Source organism: Panthera uncia, assembly GCF_023721935.1.
Source record: "Panthera uncia isolate 11264 chromosome D3 unlocalized genomic scaffold, Puncia_PCG_1.0 HiC_scaffold_8, whole genome shotgun sequence".
NCBI classification, from domain to species: Eukaryota; Metazoa; Chordata; class Mammalia; order Carnivora; family Felidae; genus Panthera; species Panthera uncia.
The window spans coordinates 20438272-20460710 of NW_026057586.1; the positions used below are offsets into that span (position 1 = coordinate 20438272).

Genomic DNA, 22439 nt, shown 5'->3' on the forward strand with positions numbered 1-22439 from the left:
GAACTATTTTTATGTGGATAACAATTATCATCGGAGTTTGCATAATGGTAAAAATATCAAGCCACTCATCAGAAGATGTGACTTCCCTTTGAAGTTAAGACTAGGAAAAAATATTTGAGTCTTAATGCATGAAGTATCAGTATCCACGGTACCTAATTCCTAGAGGATCCTGTGCCACCTTGAAAAGGAACTTAATCAAGTATCAGTAATGATTTTACATCCTTTAAAGGGGAGAATCAAATATAGCATCCTAAGTGCCAAGACATTAGAAATCAATATAAAAGAAGATATCTGTGTATTGTGTAAATGGTTATGAAAATTACAAGTTCATTTATCAAAAAAGATTACCTGTTCACGAGTCCTAATGAGAGATCCCATTTGGTGAGCATTTGGCTAATAACTCAGCAGCTGTGGAGCATTATAACTTAATCTAATTATTTCCAAAGAGATGTGATCTATCTGCTACAAACAAAAACACACGCAGAGAAAAGAAATAGGTCTCTATGTTTCTAACTATTCCAAATGAACCACAGAATGTAGAAAAACAATATTTACCTATGAGCCACCTGTATTCCCTGTGTAATGCTAAGTCCACATCATCAGTGACAAAGCATCCTGGAGAATGGAAGCAATTATGCAGATAATTAAAGGAAAGCAATCACTTGTGCCCCCCTTTTCCTCCTTATCCCCCCAATTATCAGGAAATTAGCATGAAGCATTTTTTTCTTTTAAAAAGTGAACTATATGAGTAATTGTTTTAATATCCTGCTTGATTTTAATAGAAAGTCTTATCAAGTGAGAATTCAATTATGAGGATTTGTTTACTACCCAAAATGGTTAATTTAAGGATTGATGAAGCGCCCGTCCCTCCATGTGTAGAAAATGATATCAAGAGTTTCTACTTTTGTGGAAATCATCTGGGCCTGGAGATTCAACCCTGCTAATAACTGAATGCTTGTTTATTGATTGTGTCCTGGATCAAAAATAAAAGCTATGAAAACCAGTTTGGGGACAATTGGAACAATTTAAAGATGGATTGTATAGCAGATGATGTTATGGCAGTGTTTTTAAATATCCTTGAGTAAAGTAATGCTATTGTGAATATCTCTTTGGAGAGGCCTGCTGAAATATCAAGGGTAAAGTGTCAGGATATCTACAACTTATTTGCAAAGAGTTCAGGCAAAAAAAAAAAAAAAAAAGCCTGAATATAAAGCAAATGCAATCAAATTATGACGATGGGGGATTCTAGGTCAAGAAAAACAGGTGTTGCTTCTTCGCAGGTTTATAACTTGTCAAAATAAATATAATTTGGGAAGAGATGAAAAGAAGGCAAACTTCTGCCTGTGAAAATCTAAACCCTTACAATCCTGACTTAAATGCTTCATGTATGCATGTTACCCTATTACCTACCCCATTGTGAACTGTCCCTCTCTGACTATAACGCTTTCTGGCTATCCACTGAATTAGCAACTAGTCATGTTCTATTCTCAATAAACATCTGTTAATTCAATTGATTGATGTAGGTTTGAAGCTCAAGCCATCAGTCACTAACAGATTTTGTAAGAGGAGATAATAACAGTATCACAGAGACAGCTGCTACTTATTACATGTTCATTGTATGCCTGGCATAGGGCTAAATATTTCACATAAAGCACATCATATTATTTCACAATACTTTTGATGCAGAATGCTGGACTGACAATCCATGAAAAAACCCTGATTTACTTTAGTAAAGCAGTTCTCAGCATGCCATGATATTAAAAAAAAAAAAAATGAAAACCAAGATGCTTTATTTCCTGTGGTCTCACACAACTGGGAGATGCTTAATGGGGTTCGTATCGCTTTAAAAGCCAAGGAGTAAGCCATTGCCAGAGCAAAATTACCAAGAAACAATTTGTGGAGGCCAAGGCAGTGGCTCTCTTGTACATGGTGATTTCACTTCTGAGGTAAGGTGCAGTGCAACAACCCTGAGGCAGTCAACACCCGGATCCATTAGGGTGCTGGGCCAGAAGCTCTGTAGCTCCTGAATTTGCCCAGCAACCTGCTGATGCTTTTTCAAAATGTTCTTGTCGATGGGAAAGATTAATTAACAGAAAGAAGCCTGAGGTGTATTTCCAAGATGGAAGATGGTCTTTTCCATCTACATAAAGCTGCTTAAATGATATCCCATGGCTTTTATAATAGGTGTCCTTGACACATGACATTGAGTGAAGAATCCTTTAGGTAACACAGTGTGCATAAAACTGAGAAATCTATGGAGACCATTACCCACGTAGCTACCGGCAAGACAATTTGTCACAGCAGCACTGAGGCTATCCTAGGGTGGGACACATTTAAGAAAATCATTGAAATGAATGCTGTAGATATGGGAAGTCATAGGCACATTTAAAAAATGAATAAAGCTTCAATATCTTTTATGGATGATGTTATCTATGGGTAATTAAATAAGAGTAACAGTAATTAAAACAAGTGATACTTTTCTATCAGTAAATTATAATGATGTAATGATCTAACTCATGGAAGAGACAATGTATTTATTCAGATTTCTGAATGATTAACTCTAATCAGTGGAGTTTATATAAAAGACTACACATAAAAAAAGAGTAAAAATATTTTCATGGAGAACTCCTTTTCTGTTTTATAAAATTAATTTAGTAACCCAGATGGCCCTTAATTGAAAAAAAAAAAGAAAGAAATCAAATACATTGGGCCACTCTGGCTTTTGGCCATGTGTGTCTCTCCCTCGGTGACATCTGCCTACATAGGACAGAATAATTGGGTAAAGCAAACAGAAGATATGAGTATCCTTGTCCAATTAGTCCAACAGTAGATTTACAAGCAGGGAGCCAGAATGCTGGCACATTTACCTGGCTGAAAACCACTCCGCAGTTCAGGTTTGCTCAGCTCAACATCATCTCTCATTCCATGTGCCACATCAGCCTTCTTTAGTGCCTCAAACTTGGGAACATTTCTCATGCTATAACCTTTGCTTGAAACTCCTTCTGCCTGGAATGATTTTAACTCCAGTCTTCACATGGATGGGCTCTCCTCATCTTTGGGCCCATCAACTCCTCATCCTGATCATCTTGGCTTCAATATGACCTTCTCGGGGAGGTCTTTCCTAAACCTTTACCTGTTGAAAATCCCCTTCATGACTTTTATTTTCTATCTTCAAATGCTGTTTATTTCCTTCATAGCACTTATCACAACTTAAAACTACTTTTTGTGTCTTGCTTATTTGTCTGTCGTTTCCACTATTCTGTATGGTGCACGGAGGCGGGATCCATGCCTTCTTTGTTTACTGTTGTATCTTCAGCATAAAGCACAGAATGTGGCAGCTGGTGGTAGTCAATCGATTCTGGCTAAATAAATGGACGGATTCCTAGACATCCATCTCTAACTTGGCCCGAATTAGGAAAGAGAACTAAATCATTTAGACTTGGTCAAATTCCTCTTTGACCAGTATATTAGGGTTGGCTAGGCCACAGTACAAAATAGATGCAAACCTATTTTGGCTTAATGCGAGTTTTTTTTTTCTCAGCCGTAAAACAGCAGGGGACGGTTCTAAGTCAGTGGAGGCTGATGCAGAGGGGCTGACTAGGCTGACAGCAGCTCTCCCATCACATGGCTTCCAAGCTCACGTGGGGGTGGACAGCCCAATCAGCCAGGAGTGAAAAGAGCCCCAAGGGGTGCACGTGAAGGTTTGCAGGGGCCCAGCCTGCAAGTGGTGCACATCATTTCTGCCTGCTAGGACACAGTCACGTGTCTCCCCTTGCCGCAAAGAAGCTGGGAAATGTAATCAAGTTGGGTTTTTCTTGGAGATTTTGAATCAGTGTAAGGAAATGTTTTCTTCTTTTTTTCATTCATCCAGCAAGTAACTGTTAGAGGTCTGGGTCAAAAACTGAATAGACCCCATACAGACCATCAGGAAAATATATATGTAAATAACTAATGGCAGTGTAGTAGGAGCCAGGCTATAACAAAGCTTCTAGGAGTGCCATATAAGAACACAAGAGGAATAAGGGAAGACTTCAAGAAGGTGTTGAAATCAGAAACATGGAGGTAGTTTCCAGGTCGAGAGGAGGATTTAATGAGAACAATGTTCAATGAAACAGTATAGCATTTCAAACTGCAATGTTATTGGAGCAAATATTATCATTATATTTCAAATAAATATAATCAGTATGAAGTAAACATTAGAACTTTCGCGATTTATCATGATAAATATAATTCTCCATAAATATATTTTAATAAGCCGCGTTGTCCGTTACAGAGTATGAAATCTGGAAGGCATGAAATAGAGTGTTGCAAAAAAAGTTGAATCCACAGGGCAAGACCAACACCTACTAAAACTTTAATAGCAAGAATTCAAATTATTACTTTTGAATCAGATTTTTGTTTTTATCCCAGAAGTTCATTCTCTTATGAATGTGAGAATGAATTTGGTTTGGCCTTAGCATTAGCTAAATACGGATTTTAACTCATGATCATTGGTCATTCAGTTAAAATATGTATTGTGTGAACTCCTAAGCAATTATTCACATGACATATCCTTTTTATGTGAATGATTTAATACTGTAATACGTTCAAAAAACAGCTTAACGGTAATATAGATCTCAGTCTTTGTGATGCTGGGTTTCACGATGTTGACATTGTCTAATTTATTTACTCTCCTAGCAGTAGAAATCTAAGCGGTTCCTAGGTTTTGTCCTTTGCAAACAATGCTTAATAAACATGGTTTATTAATAAACTTAACTTTGTATACTTTTGCCAGTGTATGAGTGACATACTATCCTAGAAATGGATTGCTTTTGCTCTGTGTGCACCTTAAACTTTGACAGAAAATGCCAACAGTGATACAAAAAATAGATTGAGAAAGCTCTTCCTTCATATCCTTGAATACCTCGTAATAGTTCGTATTTTCAAAAAGCTGTGTTAATACGTGCATCAGGCCTAAAGTGATATTAAAAAATTTAGAGGAATATGCTAAAAAGAAAAATATATAGGGGCGCCTGGGTGGCTCATTCGGTTGGGCGTCCGACTTCAGCTCAGGTCACGATCTCACTGTCCGTGAGTTCGAGCCCCGCGTCGGGCTCTGGGCTGATGGCTCGGAACCTGGAGCCTGCTTCCGATTCTGTGTCTCCCTCTCTCTCTGCCCCTCCCCCATTCATGCTCTGTCTCTCTCTATCTCAAAAATAAATAAACGTTAAAAAATTAAAAAAAAAAAAAGAAAAATATATACATATAAACTTTTTAAACTCAATCTCATTTAAAATAATTTTCAACGCTGTTAATGAAGGCAAATCAGTAGACATTAATACCTTTAATGTCCTTTTCCTCTGTCGGTCTACTTGTTCTTGTCTTACAGAGACACATGGAAAAAACAACATAACAGCTCACTAAGGGCCTGGAATCCAGTGAGTCTTGGGTTCTCTTTCTAACTGGCATCCACCAGATGTCTCCCCTCCTCCATTAAGGTGTGTTTTTGAGGAGGCTATTGCTTTCGGAAACATCTGTTAGGAGACTAAAACTTAAAATATTTCCTCATAGGATTCTTTTTCTTTTTTAAGAGCATAGTTCATCTCTTTTAAAATAAACACAAAAATGACTTTTTTAGAAGTAGTACCGAACAGGAGTTAAAATGGCTTGATACCCATAGCATTTCCTCCACTGGGGAGGGGAAAACAAAGGACTGTACCCATAACAGAAAAATACTTTTTTATTTTATTTTTTTCAGGAAAACAGCATTTTCTGTGGGGGGAGTAGGTACCTTAATAACGTAAAATTGATTTACTTAAGAGAATCTTCCTACTGAATTTGTTTTGATATATTAAGGATACACACACTTATCCCTGAAATACATTTAATCATATTTATATTTTTCTGAGAGCCCTTTAAATGTTTTTTTTAATGTTTATTTTTATTTTTGAGAGAGAGAGAGAGAGAGAGAGAGCGAGCACATGCACACAAGTGAGGGAAAGCAGAGAGAGACACACAGAATCCGAAGCAGGCTCCAGACTCAGAGCCTGAGGTGGGGCTCAAACCCATGAACCATGAGATCATGACCTGAGCCAAAGTCAGACGCTTAACCGACTGACCAACCAAGGTGCCCGAGAGCTGCTTTTTTTTTAATACTTCCAAAGTTGGGGTGTCGGGGTGGCTCAGTTGGTTGTCTGACTCTTGACTTGGGCTCAGGTCATGATCCCTGGATCGTGGATCAAGCCCTGTGTTGGGCTTTGTGCTGAGCGTGGAGCCTGCTTAAAGATTCTTTCTTTCCCTCTGCCCCTCTCCCCCATTCATGCTCTAAAATTAAATATATATATATTTTTAAAAACTTTCAAAATTTCTCAAAAATGAGCTTTTTCCAGGATAGCCAAATTACACAAATATTAAATGTTTATCTTCAATAAAATACTAGCAAACCTAATTCAACAGTACATTAAAAAAAATCATTCACCATGTTCAGGTGGGAATTAATCCTGGGTTGCCAGGGTGGTTCAATATTCACCAAAAAATCAACATGATACATCTCATCAATAAGAGAAAGGATGAGAACCATATGATCATTACAACAGATACAGAAAAAGCACTTGACAAAGTACATCGATTTACGATTAAAAACCCGCAATGAAATAGGTTTAGAGGGAACATACCTCAGCAAAATAAAGGCCATATATGAAAAACCCACAGCTAATATCATCGTCAATGGGGACAAATTGAGATCTTTTCCTCTAAGGTCAGGAACAAGATAAGGATGTCTACTCTCATCACAGCCATCAGACAACAAAAATAACCAAAGGCATCCAAATGGGTAAGGAAGAAGTAAAACTTTCATATCAAAAAGCTGCTGGAACTGAAACAAATTTAGTAGAGTCATAGGATACAAAATCCACGTACAGAAATCTGTTGCATTTCTGTACACCAAGAACAAAGCAGGAGAAATTAAGAAAACAATTCCATTTACAATCCCACCAAAAATATTAAGATACCTAGGAATAAACCTAACTAAATAGATAAAAGACCTGTAGTCTGAAAACTATAAATTACTGAAGAAAGAAATTGAAGATGACACAACAAATAGTACTCCTATTTTTAAAAGTATTATTTCATCTTCATGGCAACTCTACAAGCTTATTTGAAACTTACAGACAGGTTAAGAAACTTGCCTGTATGTAAGAAACATACATTCAGGCATACCTGACATGAGACCGGAACACAGAACTCAGACCTTCTCACCACATTAGGCCATCTTTTCCATATGTAGAACCTCTGCCTTTTGGTACCTCCAAGTTTCTAAACTTCTCATCCTGTGAAAATAAAGGTAATTGAACATTATGCCATGAGATCTATCAAATAAATTCCAGTGGATTGAAGATTAGAGTAAAAAAAGTCATACTAAAGAAGAAACTGTATTTGAATATTCATATAATCTTTAATGTTGGAGGAAGAAACTTTACAGGCCTAGCACTAATAGAAAAAATAAAGTTAGGAAAATCTGCAGATAAGAACAATTCACACTTCTGAATTTAAATCCCCATAACTAAATCAAAATATAAATTACGATGGAAGGAAATGTTTGCAAGAAATAGGACAGCCAAACAATTTATCTTTTTAATATGTAAAAATCACTTCACAAATCAATAAGATGAAGACCCCATTAATGGGCAAAAGACATGAATAGAGCAGTTCCATTAAAAATACACGTGATAAGAAAACACGAAATGGCACAAACTGAAAACATGTCCAATCTCACCAGTAATGAAATAAGACCACTTAGACAATCCCTGTTTAACTAATCTGTCAATTTGGTCAAGACTTAGAACAACACTCTTCCATTTGGCAGTGGCTTGAGGAAAATTACACACTCATACTTTTGGTGGGAAAGAAAATTTGTATAACCTTTCTAAGAACAATTAGGTAAAATGTTTTAGAAGTCTTAAAAAGGTACATACACTTTAGCCCAGAAATTGTAGCTAGAAATTCTTCTTATACTAAAATGTATTCATGTGTTTACAGATGTTTATTGCAGTATATATGTACATGTATATATATGTACATATATATATACATATATATATACATATATATTTTTTAATATCATAAAAATAGAAATCAGCCTAAATGTGCAACTTTAGAGAACTGGTTAAACTAATGAATTTGTGCAGTAAAAAAATTTAAAGCCATTTAAAAATACCACGTGTGGGATAATACAGTTTTTGATGTGTGTAGAGTTTAGAATACATCGCTAAGTGGATTAAAAGAATCCATCTTAATAAGGGAGGTACTTTATTATATATTTTGGAGGGAAATTATATCTATGCACATGCACAAAAAAGGCCAAAACACTCTATTCCAAACTGTTTCTCCTGCTTGCCACTGCACAGTGATAATGTGAATAATTTTTTTTTTTTTTACCTTTTCCTATTTTCCAGTCTGCTCTGAACCAATTTTATGTTTCTAATTTTAAAAATACTGAGAGGAGCAAGGCCGAGGAGAGAGGAGCAAGGCCGAGGAGAGCGGAGCCGGCCGCGGGGCAGCCTCGCTGGCGGCTGCCTCTGGGCGCCGGCAGGAGAACTTCGGAAGATGGCGGCGTAGGAGGACGCTGGGCTCACCTAGTCCTGCGGATCACTTAAATTCCACCCATACCTGCCTAAATAACCCAGAAAACCGCCAGAAGACTAGCAGAACGGAGTCTCCAGAGCCAAGTGCAGACGAGAGGCCCACGGAAGAGGGTAGGAAGGGCGGAGAGGCGGTGCGCGCTCCACGCCTGGCGGGAGGGAGCCGGGGCGGTGGAGGGGCAGCCCGCCCGGCAGGGCGGAATCCCCAAGTCTGGCTTGCAAAAGCAGAGGGGCCGGACTGCGTGAGTTCTGACAGCCAGAGGGACTTAACATCTGGAATCTTAAAAGTCAGCAGCTCTGCTCGGAGAGCGGGAGGGCGAGAGGACACTGGGAGGGAGAGGTGTTGAGCCCCGGATGACAGAGCTCAGCTCCTCGGGGAACAAAGGCGCTGGCCAGCGCCATCTCCCTCGCCCATCCCCCAGCCGAAACCCCAAAGGGAACCAGTTCAGCGAACTTGGTTGCACTGTGCAAACACCCAGCGCTGTGCTTCTGTGGATCCATCCCTCCGACGGATCAGCCTCCCTCCTGGTGCTGCAGGGCCCCTCCCGCACGGGACCACCAACGGCCAAGAGAGCTAAGCCTGCCCCTCCTGCCCCTGTGCACCTTGCGGATCCACCCTGGCTAATACACCAGATCCCACCAAAGCACACCACAAGCCTGGCAGTGTGCAAGTAGCCCAGACAGGGGCCATACCACTCCACAGTGAGTCCTGCCCCTGGGAGAGGGGAAGGTAAGGTACACACCAGTCTGACTGTGGCCCCAGTGGTGGGCTGGAGACAGACATCAGGTCTGACTGCGGCCCCACCCACCAACACAAGTTACTCCAGACAGTACAGGGGAAGTGCCCTGCAGTTTGGCAGCCACCCCAGGGACTATCCAAAATGACAAAACGGAAGAATTCTCCTCAAAAGAAACTCCAGGAAGTAGCAGCAACTAACAAATTGATCAAAAATGATTTAAGCAATATAACAGAACAGGAATTTAGAATAATAGTCATAAAATTAATCGCTGGGCTTGAAAAAAGTATAGAGGACAGCAGAGAATCTATTGCTACAGAGATCAAGGGACTAAGAAATAGTCATGAGGAGCTAAAAAATGCCATAAATGAAGTGCAAAATAAAATGGAGGTGACCACAGCTCGGATTGAAGAGGCAGAGGAGAGAATAGGTGAATTAGAAGATAAAATTATGGAAAAAGAGGAAGCTGAGAAAAAGAGAGTTATAAAAATCCAGGAGTATGAGGGCAGAATTAGAGAATTAAGTGATGCAATCAAATGCAACAAAATCCATATATTAGGAATTCCAGAAGAGGAAGAGAGAAAGGGGCTGAAGGTATACTTGAACAAATCATAGCTGAGAACTTCCCTGATCTGGGGAAGGAAAAAGGCATTGAAATCCAAGAGGCACAGAGAACTCCCTTCAGACGTAACTTGAATAGATCTTCTGCATGACATATCATAGTGAAACTGGAAAAATACAAGGATAAAGAGAAAATTCTGAAAGCAGCTAGGGATAAACATGCTCTAACATATAAAGGGAGACCTATAAGGCTAGTAACAGACCTATCACTGAAACTTGGCAGGCCAGAAAGGAATGGCAAGAAATCTTCAATGTGATGAACAGAAAAATATGCAGCTGAGAATCCTTTATCCAGCAACTCTGTCATTCAGAATAGAAGAAGAGATAAAGATCTTCCCAAACAAACAAAAACTGAAGGAATTCATCACCACTAAACCAGCCCTACAAGAGATCCTAAGAGAGATTCTGTGAGTGAAATGTTGCAAGGACCACAAAGTACCAGAGACATCACTACAAGCATGAAAACTACAGACATCACAATGACTCTAAACCCATATCTTTCTATAATAATACTGAATGTAAATGGACTAAATGCTCCAACAAAAGACATAGGGTATCAGAATGGATTAAAAAAACAAGACCCATCTATTTGCTATCTACAAGAGACTCATTTTAGACCTGAGGACACCTTGAGATCGAAAGTGAGGGGATGGAGATCTATCATGCTACTGGAAGTCAAAAGAAAGCTGGAGTAGCCATACTTATATCAGACAAACTAGATTTTAAATTAAAGGTTGTAACAAGAGATGAAGAAGGTCATTATATAATAATTACAGGATCTATCCATCAGGAAGAGCTAACAATTATAAATGCATATGCTCCAAATACGGGAGACCCCAAATATATGAAACAATCACAACCATAAGCAACCTTATTGATAAGAATGTGGTAATTGCAGGGGACTTTAATACTCCACTTACAGTAATGGATAGATCACCTAGACACAGGATCAATAAAGAAACAAGGGACCTGAATGATACATTGGAACAGATGGACTTGACAGATATTTAGAACTCTGCATCCCACAGCAACAGAATATACTTTCTTCTCAAGTGCACATGGAACATTCTCCAAGATAGATCACATACTGGGTCACAAAACAGCCCTTCATAAGTATAAAAGAATTGAGATCATACCATGCACACTTGCAGACCACAATGTTATGAAGCCTTGAAATCAACCACAGGAAAAAGTCTGGAAAACCTCTAAAAGCATGGAGGTTAAAGAACACCCTACTAAAGAATGAATGGGTCAACCAGGCAATTAGAGGAGAAATTAAAAAATATATGGAAACAAATGAAAATACAATAATCCAAACGCTTTGGGACGCAGCAAAGGCAGTCCTGAGAGGAAAATACATTGCAATCCAAGCCTATCTCAAGAAACAAGAAAAACCCCAAATACAAAATGTAACAGCACACCTAAAGGAAATAGAAGCAGAACAGCAAAGATACTCCAAACCCAGCAGAAGAGAAATAATAAAGAGCAGAGCAGAAATAAACAATATAGAATCTAAAAAAACTATAGAGCAGATCAATGAAACCAAGAGTTGGTTTTTTAAAAAATAAACAAAATTGATAAACCTCTAGCCAGGCTTCTCAAAAAAAAAAAAAGGGAGATGACCCAAATAGATAAAATCATGAATGAAAATGGAATGATTATAACCAATCCCTCAGAAATACAAGCAATTATCAGGGAATACTATGAAAAATTACATGCCAACAAACTGGACAACCTGGAAGAAATGGACAAATTCCTAAACACCCACACACTTCCAAAACTCAAAATGGAGGAAATAGAAAGCTTGAACAGACCCATAACCAGTGAAGAAATGGAATCAGTTATCAAAAATCTCCCAACAAATAAGAGTCCAGGACCAGGTGGCTTCCCAGGGGGGAGTTCTACCAGACATTTAAAGCAGAGATCATATCTATCCTTCTCAAGCTGTTCCAAAAAATAGAAAGGGAAGGAAAACTTCCAGACTCATTCTATGAAGCCAGTATTACTTTGATTCCCAAACCAGACAGAGACCTATCAAAAAAAAGAGAACTACAGGCCAATATCCCTGATGAATATGGATGCAGAAATTCTCAATAAGATACTAGCAAATCAAATTCAACAGCATATAAAAAGAATTATTCACCATGATCAAGTGGGATTCATTCCTGGGCTGCAGGGCTGGTTCAACATTCACAAATCAATCAATGGGGTACATCACATTAATAAAAGATAAAAACCATATGATCCTGTCAATCGATGCAGAAAAGCATTTGACAAAATTCAGCATCCTTTCTTTTTTTTTTTTTTTTTCAGCATCCTTTCTTAATAAAAACCCTCGAGAAAGTCAGGATAGAAGGAACATACTTAAACATCATAAAAGCCATTTATGAAAAGCCCACAGCTAACATCATTTTCAATGGGGAAAAGCTGAGAGCTTTCCCCCTGAGATCAGAAACACAACAGGGATGTCCACTCTCACCGCTGTTGTTTAACATAGTGTTGGAAGTGCTAGCATCAGCAATCAGACAACAAAAGGAAACCAAAGCATCAAAATTGACAAAGATGAACTCAAGCTTTCACTTTTTGCAGATGACATATTATACATGGAAAACCCGATAGACTCCACCAAAAGTCTGCTAGAACTGATACATGAATTCAGCAAAGTTGCAGGATACAAAATCAATGTACAGAAATCAGTTGCATTCTTATACACTAATAATGAAGCAACAGAAAGACAAATAAAGAAACTGATCCCATTCACAATTGCACCAAGAAGCATAAAATACCTAGGAATAAACCTAACCAAAGATGTAAAAGATCTGTATGCAGAAAACTATAGAAATCTTATGAAGGAAATTGAAGAAGATACAAAGAAATGGAAAAACATTCCATGCTCATGGGTTGGAAGAATAAATATTGTTAAAATGTCAATACTACCCAAAGCAATCTACACATTCAATGAAATCCCAATCAAAATTGCACTAGCATTCTTCTTGAAGCTAGAACAAACAATCCTAAAATTTGTATGGAACCACAAAAGACCCCGAATAGCCAAAGTACTTTTGAAGAAGACCAAAGTGGGAGGCATCACAGTCCCAGACTTTCGCCTCTACTACAAAGCTGTAATCATCAAAAGCTGGTATTGGCACAAAAACAGACATATAGACCAATGGAATAGAATAGAAACCCCAGAACTAGACCCACAAAAGTATGGCCAACTAATCTTTGACAAAGCAGGAAAGAATATCCGATGGAAAAAAGACAGTCTGTTTAACAAATGGTGCTGGGAGAACTGGACAGCAACATGCAGAAGGATGAAACTAGACCACTTTCTTACACCATTCACAAAAATAAACTCAAAATGTATAAAGGACCTGAATGTGAGACAGGAAACCATCAAAACCCTAGAGGAGAAAGCAGGAAAAGACCTCTCTGACCTCAGCCGTAGCAATTTCTTACTTGACACATCCCCAAAGGCAAGGGAATTAAAAGCAAAAATGAAGTATTGGGACCTCGTGAAGATAAAAAGCTTCTGCACTTCAAAGGAAACAATCAACAAAACTAAAAGGCCACCAACAGAATGGGAAAAGGTATTTGCAAATGACATATCAAAGGGCTAGTATCCAAAATCTATAAAGAGCTCACCAAACTCCACACCCGAAAAACAAATAATCCAGTGAAGTAATGAGCAGAAAACATGAATAGACACTTCTCTAAAGAAGACATCCAGATGGCCAACAAGCACATGAAAAGATGCTCAACATCACTTCTCATCAGGGAAATACAAATCAAAACCACACTCAGATATCACCTCACGCCAGTCAGAGTGGCCAAAATGAACAAATCAGGAGACTATAGATGCTGGCAAGGATGTGGAGAAACAGGAACCCTCTTGCACTGTTGGTGGGAATGCAAACTGGTGCAGCTGCTCTGGAAAACAGTGTGGAGGTTCCTCAAAAAATTAAAAATAGATCTACCCTATGACCCAGAAATAGCACTGCTAGGAATTTACCCAAGGGATACAGGAGTACTGATACATAGGGGCACTTGTACCCCAATGTTTATAGCAGCACTTTCAACAATAGCCAAATTATGGAAAGAGCCTAAATGTCCATCAACTGATGAATGGATAAAGAAATTGTGGTTTATATACACAATGGAATACTACGTGGCAATGAGAAAGAATGAAATATGGCCTTTTGTAGCAACGTGGATGGAACTGGAGTGTTATGCTAAGTGAAATAAGTCATACAGAGAAAGACAGATACCATATGGTTTCACTCTTATGTGGATCCTGAGAAACTTAACAGAAGACCATGGGGGAGGGGAAGAAAAAAAAAAGATGTTAGAGAGGGAGGAAGCCAAAACATAAGAGACTCCTAAAAACTGAGAACAAACTGAGGGTTGATGGAGGGGTGGGAGGAAGGGGAAGGTGGGTGATTGGTATTGAAGAAGGCACCTGTTGGAATGAGCACTGGGTGTTATATGGAAACCAATTTGACAATAAATTTCATATTAAAAAAATAAAAATTAAAATAAAATAAAAATACTATTAAAATGTAGAAACACTAAACATAACATACACTCACACTTATTTATGTTAAATTCAACTAGCTTCAGTGAGACTGATGAGAACCCTTTAGAGTTCACAGAAGTGAATTAAGATTTCCTCTTCTTTCCAACAGGGAAGAATAGTATCTCCCAGGGAAGGATTATGTTCTCTCTTTCGTTTCTTTATCTCATTTGGAGAAGTCTTTCACAGAGCAATGAGTAGGATTCCTATTTCCACAAATAGAGGGTTGGTCTGGCATGTATAATGATCCTACTTGTCAGCAGGTCTTAGAAAGCAGTTCTTTTGATCTTCAAATAAAAATGTCTCTATGAAAGTCTGAGGTAGGATTACTGATAAGCTGGCACATCCTAGTTAGAAGCTATTCCTCAATAGGTAGGTTTTCCTCTAATTATCTCTGTGGTACAGGACTATTAAATAAATCAACTGAGACAGCAAGGCATTATACAATTTGGTAAGAGCCACGTTCTGTTTCCCAGGAGCCCCGAGGGGCTCTGTAAGGGGGAATGTGGAGGGCAGCTAGGGTCAACAGAAGATGGAGAGTCCTGAAGGGGAGCTCTTGTCCCCTGAGAACTGCGGGGAAACATCCAAGGGAAGCACCACTAGGGAGAAGCCAGCTTGGAAGTCCTCTGTCTCACGCTATCTCACAGCCAGAATGGTTGCCTCTTGCTTTCCTCAGTTTCCCCCACCAGACATGGCATGGTCTTCACTGATTGATTCAAACTGTCCTAAGCTTTAGTGTTTTCTGGCACCAATCCCTTGATTATAGTAAAGTGATTTTAGTGTTGGAAGATATAGTAAAGCAGCCAATTAATTTTTTTGTCAGTTCTTTTCAGAGTGGGGAAAGAAAAGAATTAACATGACCTCATTCTCAGACTAAAATCAGGGAATACAAATTGAGATTATTCAGACTCAGATATAGATGTTTTTTGCCAAAGGCTATGTAAAGTTTTATTAGGTTAACGGTCTTTAAGAAACAAATTATTCTTTAAAAAGAAGCCAATGATCGGGGTGCCTCAGTCCGTTGAGAATCGGACCCTTGATTTCTGCTCAGGTCATGATCTCACAGTGGTTCATGAGATTGAGCCCTGCATCAGGCTCTGTGCTGACAGCTTGGAGTCTGCTTGGGGTCCTCTCTCCCTCTCTCTGCCCCTTCCCAAGTCATGCTCTGTCAAAAAATAGACTAAAAAAAGAAGAAGAAGAAGCCAATGATCATGGATAATATATAGCTGGGGAGAAAACGAAAAAAGGAAAAAAAGAAGTAGCAACTTTCTCCCAACTAGAGCTAAGAACAGGGTGGAAGAGAAGTTAAGGAAGGGCCAGTAAGTACTTTATTTCAAATTTTCTAGCTTTTGGTTTCATTGTTAAAGATTCATTGTTTATTTCTCAGAAAATCTAGACAAATTTATTTTTAACTTGGCCAGGTCCTTTAATGACACGCTCTATGAATATTCAGCAACCACTCTTCATTACCAAATCTGAAATTTCTGCTGGCCGCATTAGTTAGCATTGGTTTCTACATTTAGGAAGACTCCTGCTCTATTCACAGTTCTGCAGTGTGGTTATTGTGCTGCTCAGAATTATTCTTTTTCTTCCAGTGCTTTTCACAAACAAATACTATTATTTCGCTAACGACTCTTTGGGAGAGACACCTGGATTTTGGATGAATCACTAGCTCTTAAGTGACTGGAGGAGTGTGAGATATGCTCACACAGGCTGGAAGCTGGTACCCCTAAGGAGGGCATTCAACTTTCATACAATCTTCAAAGCTTTTGACTGTCAACTTAGTACACATGATGTGTTACATTTTCCCAACCTTACTTTGGAGGATCCTTCTTTGGATAATCACGTTTCCTTCAAAGGGAGAAGTTGCTCAGAGAACACAGATGGTTCTGGCACTCTTCTTAAAACTTCTGAGCCAAGCTAAAGACTGTTTATTTAGTGACATTAATTTCAAATTTAATCTCAGTGTCTTGCTCATAGCAACACTCAAGAAACGTTTCCCATTTTCCGTTTAAAAAGATATGACCACAAAATTTGGGGCACCTGGGTGACTCAGTCGGTTGAGTGTCCAGCTTCGGCTCAGGTCATCTCACAGTTTGTGGGTGCAAGCCCCACGTCGGGCTCTGTGCTGACAGCTTAGAGCCTGGAGCCTGCTTCTAATTCTGTGTCTCCCTCTCTCTCTGCTCCTCCCCCGCTCATGCTCTGTCTCGCTTTCTCTCTCCTTCAAAAATAAAAACATTAAAAAAAATTTTTTTAAAGGATACCACCATAAAATTCATAAAAACAATCTATCCTTCCATAGTGTCTTCTCAAAAAAGCTTTTTTTCATGAGTCTACAAAGACTTCCTACCACCTTTCTTTTTAACTATGAAGAATTACAAAGAAGATATTTTATCAGTGTATTTAGATTACTTTCGTTGATATCGCTGACAAATGATGGTCATTATAATACCTACGTTAAGTAAATTTTGGATGCTTGAAATTGACACCATAGAGTGTGTCTAGATTCCATAACTTTTATTTGCACTGGGAAATAAGGAAATTAATTTGACTCACTTAATTACAGTATCGACTTTACTGTGGTGGTCTGGAACCAAATCTGCAATATCTTCAAGGTCTGCCTGTGTTCTGCTGAAGAATATTCATCTATTTAAATCTTATAAATTCTATAGATTATACACAACTATTATCTCCAATTTATAGATGAGGAATCCAAGATTTGGAGAGGTTAAAGGCATTCCTGAGGTCACAATTTACACTTAGAACGGGGATTAAAACCCAAATGTCTCTGCTCAAAAATCCCCTCTTACTAACTACTCTAGATCACAGCCTCCTCATTTCAGAATAAGAACATCCTGCACCTAACGTTGAAAATCAAGTAGTTCATCTCTAAAAGGAGAAATAATAATACCAATCTTTATTGTTACGATCTGTTATAGCTGCAAAGTACTTTCAGGGTAATGACATCAGATTATCTCAAAAACAACTTTAGCAACAAGTTTGAATATCCCCATTTTATAGATGAAGAAGCCAATTTCCAATAACTTGAAAAGCTTCTCTCAGGGGGTATATAAATGGTCAGTGGCAGAAGCAAGATCTCCATCCCATCTCAGTGTGTGGGTCCCACCACCTGTTGATGCTATTCTAGGCAGAAAATGGTGATAGGCCATGTTTTCTGGGAGATGCTGCCATTTTCTTGAAAGAAATTCTGGTGTGACAAAACACTTTCCCAGAGGAAAGAGAGACTTGCAGAAGTATTTGAATTTACCTTCCTGCCCTGAACCAGCCCCAGAACCAGAATAATCTAGCCCATTTGTCAACAGCAATTGGTTTCAATGCAGACATGTGACTAAGGTATCCTTGGGGAAAGGGACTGTGAGAACCTAAAGCACTGTATAAACTAAAATACACAAAATTGTATTTTATTCACTGAAACAGTTTTTAAATATTTAAACCTTAACATTCTGTACTAAGGTGGTCCTTGCTGGTGCCAATAATAGCTAAATTTAGTTTGAAACTACTTTTCACTTTGAGAAGAGTTGCGTGGTGTAATTCTCTTCATGTGTGACTTAGCCAGCTAATAGTGCAAGAGGGAAGGTGAATCCTTTCATCTCCCATTCAACCCTCACCTCCAATCATTGCAGAGTCTTTGTGCATGCACTTTTTTTAGTATATTTTTTTAAGCTTATTTATTCAGAGACAGAGTTCAAACAAGTGGCAGGATGGGGGGAGGGAGGCAGAGACAAGAAGAGAAAATTCCAACTGTGCCTGTGGAGCCCAGACGGGGTGGGGGGCTCAAATTCAACCGAGAGATCATGACCCGATCAGAAATAGAGTCTAATGCTTAACTGACTGAGTCACCCAGGTGACCCTTTATACATGCATTTTAATTTTTATTCCACCAACCCCTAACCTCTGTTCAGTTTTGAGTGAACCGTATGAAAATATGGTCTTAGAAGCTTCAACTATGTTGTGATATTTTTCTTAGTTGAATGTCAATATTAGTTGTAATTTTCTAAATACTTATAAATTACTAAAGGAGGAGAATTGGCCAAAAATATGCTAGGTAGCAAGGGAATAACATCCTTAAGAATCCACCATCATCCTCAAATAACATGTATTGAACATTGGCTTGGTACGAAGCTAGCTGGCTATATATATTACTCTATTCGCTCTCCACAATAGATCTATGAAGTAAGTGGGTCTTCTAATCTCCACTTCCCAAATGTGAAAAGTAGGGCACAGAAAGATCAGGTAATTTTCCAAAGGTCACATAGACAGTGAGAAAGCTAGGTTTCAAGTCCCAGCTACCTGGTTTTAGAGCATGTACACTTTACTCTATGTACAATATTGAGAGACAAATGTAAAACCCTTTGAGACCTAAAAAAGAAAATCTGTTTCTCAGGAAAAATGAAAAGTAAAATTGAAGAGATGGAGGCAATATAAAAAACATAATTTTCTTTCTTCCAACTGAAAATAAAATCCATTAAAACGAGGTAGACATTAATCAAATGTGAATTAAGTTGCACATGCAGGAAAAGTGTCAGAATTAAGTCAGAAAATGTTAAGTGAAAAAGTTTTATGTTAGTGCAGAGCCCAAGATCTGAATTTACGTAAACTCAGCTTTATCACTAATGCACGCAAGATAACAGGGTTCAAGTCCTTTACGCCAAGCCTACACGTAGCCAGCACTTGCCAAGGTTTATTCCAGCTTCAGATCCTTCATTTCAGAAGTGCAGTTTCGATTGGATAATCTCCACAAATCTCTTTCTGCTTCTGGCATGTGGTCAGTGCCTTAATACTTGCTTTGTATTTTCTCCATGCCGAGCACAGGGCTGGGTTCTGTGGAGATACACGCAAGCAAAGGCATGATCCCATGCCTTCCGGGAGGGGCCCCTGGTCCTCACTAGTGACAGGCGAAATTCCTGAAAACCTGAATCCTCAGGTGGTTGGCACCTGCTGCCAGCGCCCTTGACACTGAAATTGAGCACCTCTGACTCACGATTATTAGATACTGTTAGACTTTTGCTACTGTCAGAACGTTTATAAAAGAGTTTACAAATTTTTTTTAATGTTTATTGTTGAGAGCGAGCAAACGAGCGCAGGAGAGGGCAGAGAGAGAGGGAGGCACAGAATCTAAAGTAGGGTCCAGGCTCTGAGCTTTCAGCACAGAGCCTGATGGGGGGGGGGGGGTCTCGAACTCCCAAACCATGAGATCATGACCTGAGCCAAAGTCGAGCGCTCAACTGACTGAGCCACCCAGGCACCCCAAGTGTTTGTAAAAGAGTTTTAAAGAGTACCGGGAGCTCATAAAATGATTAGGAATTTGGGATGAAGTGCTTACTTTTTCCTCTAAAGAATTTTGGAATTAGTTGTTATGGGAGAGACTCTGAGCTGTCCCATGATATCCATCCTTTCTGTTTTCCTGATAAATAAAACCATCAGTTTTAGCTGGTCACACAAACATCCAAAATACTATGCATTCCCCCAGCATACCTTACAGGTAGGCATGGCAGTAGGACTAAAATTGGCAGTGGGTTGTAATATAATTGCTGCATGCAACTTCTGAAAAATATTCTTGGAGGGAAGGATCAGTGCTTTGATGCCTCTTCCTTTCTGCTGGCTGGAATATAGGCGCAATGACCAGAGTTTAAGCAGCCATTTTGAACCGTGAAATAGAAACCAGATGCTGAGGATAGGGAGCACCGAGATAAGGGAGTCAAGGTCTCTGATGACCATAAAATTACTTTTGCCAAGTGTTACAGCTGCCTTCAGCTTTTAAGGTCTGTAAGAAAGAAACTTTCTGTATTTCTAAGGTTTCTATGATTCTAGCTTTTTTAGCTTCCCACATATAAATGATATCATACTGCATTTCTCACTCTCAGGCTTATCTCACTTAGCATAATGCCCTCAACTTCCATCCATGTCCTCACAAATGGAAGAATTTCCATTTCTGGTGGCTGAATTTTTTTCCACATCTTTATCCATTCATCTGTTGACACTTATGTTGCTTCCATATCTTGACTGTTGTGGAGAAGGCTGCACTGAACATGGGACTACAGATCTCTTTCAGATTGTGTTTTCATTTCCTTTCAAAACATAACCAGAAGCACAATCGCCAGATCATACAATAGTTCTTTTTTCAATTTCTTGAGGAACCTTCATACCGTCTGCCGTAGGGGCTGCACCAGTTTGCATTCCTACCAGTGCACAGGGTTCCCCTTTGTCCACAGGTTTGCCAACACTTGTTCTTTTGTCTTTTTGATGATAGCCATTCTAACAGTGTGAGGTGAGGTCTTGTGCTTTTCATTTACATATTCCTGATTAGAGATTTTGAGTATCTTTTCATGGACCTTTTGGCCATTTGTAGGTCTTCTTGGGAAAAATGTTTATTCCTCTGCCCATTTCTTTTTATTTTGAGAGAAAAAGAGAAAGTGAGCAGGGGAGGGGCAGAGAGAGAAGGAAAGAGAGAGAATCCCAAGCAGGCTCTGCACTGTTAGCATGGAGCCTGATGCAGGACTCCAACTCCCAAACTGCTGAAATCAAGAGCTGGACACTTAACAGACTGAGCCACCTAGGTGTCCCATCCTCTGCCCACTTTTTAAATTGTATATATTTTTTCTTATCAAGTTGTGAGCTCCTTAGAGATTTTAGATATTAACCCCTCATCAGATTATATGATTTGCAAATATTTTCTCCCCTTCTGTAGATTGCATTTTGCTGATGGTTTCCTTTGCTGTGCAGAAGACTTTTAGTTTGATCATCATTATCCTTTTAATATGCGATTGAATTTAGTTTGCTAATATTTTGGTCAGAGTTTTTGTACCTACATTCATTAGGGATATTCGCCTATACTTTTGTTTTCTTGCAGTGTCCTTATCTGGTTTTGGTATCAGAGTAATGCTAGCCTTGTAAAAGGAGTCGGGCATATTCCCTCCTCAACTTTTTGAAACACTTTAAGAAGGCTTGGCATGAATTCTTCTTTAAATGTTTGGTAGAATTCACCAGTGAAACCATCTGGTCCTGGGCTTTTCTAGAAGCTAGTAAGTTTTTGATTACTGATTTATTCACCTTGCTCCTGTTGATCTGTTTGGATTTTTGGTTTCTTCATGACTCAGCCTTGGCAGGTCATAGATCTCTAGGGAGTTGTCCATTTTTTCTACATCATCTAATTTGTTGGCTTAGACTTGTTCACAGTAAACTCTTCTGATCTTTCTAGAGTTGTGGTAGGAGTTGTCATGTCTCCTCTTCAATTTCTAATGTTGACTCTTTCTTGGTTTGTGTAGCTAAATGTTTCTCAATTTTATTTTTTTATTTTTTCAAATAACCAGCTTAGTTTTATTCATCTTTCTGTTTTACTGTTTTTCTTTTTAATGTTTATTTTTGAGAGAGAGAGAGAAAGAGCACAAGCAGGAGAGGGGAAGACACCCACACCCACACCCACACCCACACCCACACAGAATCTGAAGCAGGCTCCAGGCCCTGAGCTGTCAGCACAGAGCCCGACCTGGACTCAGACTCACAAATCGTGAGATCATGACCTGAGCTGAAGTTGGACACTTAATCAACTGAGCTACCCAGGCACCCCTGGTCTCTTTTTTAAAGTAGATCTACTGACGTATAACTGACCTACAACAAATTGCACATGCTTACATCATACAATTTGATAGATTTTAACCCATGGAAACCTCACAACAATCAAGATAATGAACATAGCCATCACCATCAAGATTTTCCTTATGCCCCTTTGTGATTTATCCCAGGTCTCCCCACTCCAATTCTTGTCCTTAGGCAACCAATGGTCTGTTTCTTCACGATTACTTTAAGTTTTCTGAAAGTTTCTACTAATGGAATCATATAGTATGTATTCTTCTGTTTGCTTACCCTCAG

The 22439-nt window shown here is 39.0% G+C and overlaps 1 long non-coding RNA gene across 2 annotated transcripts in view; it reads right to left on the reverse strand.

Moving 5' to 3' along the window:
- The window catches only part of LOC125914579 (uncharacterized), a 31666-nt gene that overhangs the window by 5408 nt on the left and 3819 nt on the right, over positions 1 to 22439 (reverse strand). Inside the window, exons 2-3 of one of the 2 annotated variants that reach the window (XR_007455353.1) lie at positions 7198 to 7307; positions 556 to 615 (exon numbers count right to left, since the gene is read on the reverse strand). This is a non-coding gene — a long non-coding RNA (uncharacterized LOC125914579). The remainder of the gene's footprint in view (positions 1 to 555; positions 616 to 7197; positions 7308 to 22439) is intronic. The other variant, XR_007455352.1, reaches the window with a different exon arrangement.